The sequence below is a fragment of the Lepisma saccharinum genome, chromosome 2 (assembly GCF_977018435.1).
Source record: "Lepisma saccharinum chromosome 2, izLepSacc3.1, whole genome shotgun sequence".
Taxonomy (NCBI): Eukaryota; Metazoa; Arthropoda; class Insecta; order Zygentoma; family Lepismatidae; genus Lepisma; species Lepisma saccharinum.
The window spans coordinates 44,564,213-44,570,212 of NC_139230.1; positions in this window are offsets into that span (position 1 = coordinate 44,564,213).

Genomic DNA, 6,000 nt, shown 5'->3' on the forward strand with positions numbered 1-6,000 from the left:
AAGAAAAAAAATTCTTGTATTGCCAAGGGACATGGTATGAAATTGTTGCTTAGTACCCCCCAATTAAAAAAATTACAGCAATCAAGAAAAAAATCACATGTGGGGGGATTTATATTTACCATCCCTGCCATCTTAGCTGCTCTCGGGGCTGTTGGGAGCTTGGCTGGGGGTTCAGCCGCCATAGCAAAAACAGTAATAGATGCCAAAAAGAATAAGGCAGAATTAGATGAGCAGAGGCGCCATAACCTGGCAATGGAGAAAAAAGGCAAAGGTATTAAGAGAGCCATGAATAAGTTTAAAAAAAACAAGAGCCGCTTACAAACCAAGATATTGAAGCTTTAATCAAGCCATTGGGCATCAAACATTTTAGAGGTGTGTACATGTCTGATTTTTTGCCAGAACAACCACTCAACAAAGAGTGTGGCATTGTTAATTTGGATAAGTACAAAAATCAGGGCACTCACTGGATCTGTTATCTTAAATATTTAAAAAATGAGGCATTTGTGTTTGATTCATTTGGAGGTGTTCCACCTGAAAATTTAATAAAATATCTAAATTCAGCTAATCTTTATTACAATAATGCCCGTGTTCAAAACTTCAAAGATGTTAATTGCGGTCATTTGTGTTTATCTGTTCTTAGATATATGTCTCAAATAAATAAACCATCAATTGAAGATTTTCAAAAAGCCTTGTGGTATCTGAAACATCATGGGGGTATTCCATCTCACCAGCCAAAATTCAATATTGAAACTCAAATTACATGATGACATTGTATATCCCAAAACAATAGCTCTCAGGGCATTTTATGGCATGTACCTAATCCCCAATATTACACACCACAACAACACAATTGCAGTAGGGGATGAAAAAATTGTCATCACTCCAGGGCAATATAATCTGTCCACTCTAAATGCTCAATTACCCAGAGGTGTAGTGTTAAGTCAAAATTCTGTCACTCACAGGGTAGAAATTGTATCTGCTACAGAAACAGTGGATCTGGCTACGATAGGAGAGCTGTTGGGCTTTGAGAACAACACAAAACTTGAAGCAGGCATTAAACACACTGCTATGAATATACCTAAATTCTTAGCCATAGAGACTCTGAATATTCACTGTAATGTGGCTGAGGGTATGATCACCAAATCAAATGGCATAGGCACTCACAAACAAACAGGGATCATTGCAACATTCAAACCTAATTCTGAATTCATGGAGCCCATCATCTACAATCCATCCCCAACATTATATTTTCCTGTGTGTCATAATAGAATAGATTATATTGAATTGATGGTCACTAATGAAAAAGAAGAATTAGTTGATTTTGCTGGAGCCACAACAACTGCTATCATAGAGATTAACATTTAAATAAAAATACATACAATGGAAAATATTGAGAGTTATGAGCTACAATCATTCCCCCCAAACAGGAGGACATTTGCAAATTTAAATCAACCCAACACAGAAATCGAGGTTGATCTTGATGTAGGGGATGGATTTATACACCCCCACAGAGCAGATCTATACATCAAATTTGATGTTGTAAAGCTCGATGGTACAAATTATCCGGCAAATTCAAATATAAGACTGGTAGACAATTTTGTGCCGCATCTGTTCTCTGAAATTGAGATCAGAAAGCATGGTGTTGTTATAAACAGAGTGGATTATCCCGGCATTACCTCCACAGCTTTGGCCACACTGAAATTATCCAAAACCGAGGCTTCATACTACAAAATAGGAGGATTCGAGGCTGGTGATAAGATATTATCTAAGAACCACACAGTGCTGTTCCCCATGCGCCTATTGCCAGGATTCTTCTCAGATTACAAAGAAATTATGTGGAAGGGTGGGTTAAGAATCACATTTAGAAGAGCTGCAAATGATAACAATGCTTTGATGAGGTACAGTACAATAAACCCCACAGGAGAAGCTCTGCCCAATACCCTACCAGATGCAGGCAAATGCATTATTCAGACCATGGAGCTAAGAATCCCTGTTGTTGAGTATGAAGCCAGTTATGGTCTTAAATACAAAGCTGATATAATAAAAAATCCACAAATTCCTCTGCAATTTTATACATATCAATGCGTACAGAAGCCCGCATCTGGTACATATTATGAGTTTGATGCTACAAACTCATTCTCCAGCATACAATTTGACATGCCTGATTTTGTGGTAGTACTGTTTCAGACTGGGAGACACAATAATCAGGAAAAAAATTCAAGTAAATTTGATAACTGCAACATCAAGAACATATATCTTAAAAATGGCAGAAATGAGGTCTTTCCTAGAGAAAATTACAATTTAGACATGTCCAAGGATGACTTCCTGAAATTATATGAAGCTTTTTCTTCCTTCAAGCGTGTCACTACTGGCAATACTGACATGTATTACACACCTGATGAATTCAAAGCACAGAGACCCATGTTTGTAATTAACACTTCAAAAAGAAAACAGGTTGTGGTGAATGACAGAACAAATATTAAAATTATCTGTGAATTCCACGAGGCTTTACCTGATGACACCATATGTAGTGTTATTCTCATAGGAGAAAAATCATATGTTTATGATGTAAGAAATGAGAGAGTCACAGAGCAATTCTAGAGGGTCTCTGCATATTGCATTGTTTTTAATATTGGATTGAGGCTGGGGTCCAATTAAACTTAAATTGGAAGTAAATACGTGTGTGTATGGGTGTGTATGTGTGTGTGTGTGGCCTAGTTTTAGGTATGGCCAAAAAAAATATCAAGAGGGGCATATTTTTGACAAGTTTATAGACAACAATCTCACAAAAGTGCCTTTTTGTAAGTATAGGCACATCAATCTGAGGGGCTCTTCCTTTCTCATGGAATCCATGAGGGCTTTTTTACAAAAATCTTGGATTAGATGGGGTTCCACACTAGAGCAAAAAGCTCATATATGCATGTTGAGCTAGTTTTAAGTGTAGACAATTCTGCTAGAGAAGAGCTCTTCCTTTATCGAGCTGGTAATAGCACAAGTACTACTACTAAAGGTTACACTATTTTCAACAAAAGAAAAGAAACATGAAGTTTCTACGGCAAACCTGAGGGAAGATATCATCATTTATAACCTAATGCATGTCATTCAAAGTGGAGCCGCAAGTGGCATATACAGAGATTTTAAAAAGCGTGTAACTTCTGAACCCCTTGACCAATCTAAAAAAATTGTCATTTTTGTAATCAGCATTAAAAATTCTATAAGTATAGCAAATTTCATCAAAATCAGGGATGGTGGGTGGCATGGTCTGGATGAATTGATGTGGAATGACCCATTTGTGGATTGATTTGCAGTCACAACATTTGGAGAGAAAAGTTAAATAAAATAAACAAACAGTATGTGCAACACAAACAACATTGCAATGTGATGCTGGACGTCATGTGCTAGGTTATGTAGATAGTTATTTTATCTATGTAGATACAATAGTATCCTGAAGGAGAAAGTAAAAGTTTCATGTAGTACGCAGGATGAAATAAATTTCCCAAAGTGAAGATATTTGAAAGATTGTATATTCCCATTCTAATTTAAAAAGCTGTCTATTATCCAATGGCCTTAATTAACTGTCATTCCAAAGTACCATGAAAGACATGCCACTTGAAAATGAACCTTCAGAAACAAATGCAACATTTCATCCTGAATTGAAATGACAAGTTGCACGTCACTTGCGTGCCACTTGGACTGGGTCACTTTCTTTAATTTCATGCAACAATCGTCATCATCATTGCAATTAGCTAGAAGTGGAAGATAGCAATCAAAAATACATCTACGTCAGTGTATAGGTCTTTAAAAATTGGCCAATAATTATGACACTATTTGTATACTGCATAAACAATTTTGATTTTTGAGTCAAATTCCCATATAAGATTTACAAGGAATATTCCTTACCTACACTTTCTCCCATATTTTTAATTAAAAAAATACTGCTGTTCAGAATGCCCTTTAATATCTTTGTGACCACTGTGTCAAATATGGCAATTTTCATATTTGTAGAAATGTTGAAAGGGAAAGAATCAGACATTGCAAAGATAACTACATTTACTTCCATTGTAAACAGACAAATTTCTCATCCCATTAACAATGCCAGTGTGTGTATCAGATTTAATCATGAAGTGGTAATGCCAGAAAGTACAGAAGTTTTCCGTTGCCATACAAGCCCCTTGTAGACATTGAACTTAGTGGCATTTATTCTTTTTCTACTGACGCAAAGAAATTGATGATCAAGCAGTATTGCTACATAAAAAAATTACCTCAAAATGATGAGGAAAATTTTGCTGTAGCGACGCTTATTCATTTCAACAAGAAAATAAATAAATATATTAGAACCTACAAGAACTCACTTTAAAAGGATAACTGGGTCTAAAATTACAAAGTTTTATTGTTTCAGATTCAACAAATGATAAAAACATGAAATTGTGTCCACTGTGAGCATTTCTGTCCACGGAGGGGACAAAATGTTTTCATTCCTTGCATTACTCCATGGAAATACAAATTAGGCAAACATAAATTTTCAGATGAGTTCTGTACATGATGTTTATCACTCAAATCATAATAATTAATGATTTGCAAAATTTCTCACAGTGGACATAAGTTCTCAACAAAGTTGGAATATCAGAAGTTAATCCCAAAAATCTCGCACAAAAGGCAAGACAAGCACCTCCAACTGTCCCTTGAAATTGGAATAGCTTTCAGTCCCTTCAATTCCTGATGTGGAGTTAACAGTGCTACACACTGGATTTTTATAGGAACTTTTTATCAGTGTCCATGGAGTAGAAAGCTCCCCATAGGACATTATATTTTAATATTTCATTTTTCTTCATTAAATAAGTTTTTAATATTCATTCTGGGTTCTATAATGATTACTGCATTAATCATAATTTATTAAAACTTAATTTGTGTATGGGAAAATATATTATAATAATCTACATCATAAATTTTGAATTCGGAGAGTCCACAGAGGGGAAAATCTACATATTCTTTGTAAAATTCTGAAGAGAAAATATTAATTTCTGGAAGAAAAAAAGATGATGAATCTTGTAACTAATAAGTAAATTAACTCCTCCTGAAAAAAAAATGTGTAAATATATTTAAAACATTTTTTATGACTCCCGGACAAGGTTTCTACTCTTTTTTATTTTTATTTGAGAATGACCCATATACACAGAGATATCATTTTATTCTTGAATTAATTTTGTTACTCGTATCAGAAAGTGTATTGATATAGTTTTTTTCCCCCAATACCGTGAATGGTTTCAACAGTTTCTAAAGTAAGAATCACGAACCTTCCGACCTTCTGTAAACAACCCTCTCACTTCGAGTAACGTATCACTCCGCACCAGCTGTTCGTGAATGGTGCGGCCATCATATGCTGCTCACTTGCAACCTTTAATTTTACGTAACATGGAAAAACATATTCTTATTTTAACTGATAATCTACACATTGAAGTATAATACATTTTCTACAAGTGTTTAAATACGTGTTCTTGTTCAAGAATGAACATATTTTTATATGACAAAAGTTCAAATTATCTGACACTGGGTTAACAGATCCCCCTTCCCCCCTCCTCTCTCAGTATGACAGCGCCAAAGTTATACAGGAGAGAGAGAGAGAGAGAGAGAGAGAGAGAGAGAGAGAGAGAGAGAGAGAGAGAGAGAGAGAGAGAGAGAGATATTCGTTTCAGTAATTCAAGCCTTTTGGTTTTATTTCCACCAAATTATTGCCCAACATTGTTGACATGTAGAGTATTGTCTTCTCCTTTGTGCAACAAATATACCACCAGTTTTAGCAGAAGCTAAACAAAGATAAGCCGGGGAATAAAAAGAGATTGTTTATCTTTCTCTCGGTTTCTTGTACACTACAAAACAAGAAGACGATAATAAGCACATTATATACGGCTCTTTGATTGAAAGAATACGAAAGGCATTGTATTGAGCTTATCTCAAAATCGGTGTACTTGTTTATACGAGCAACAACGTGTTTTTTTTCGC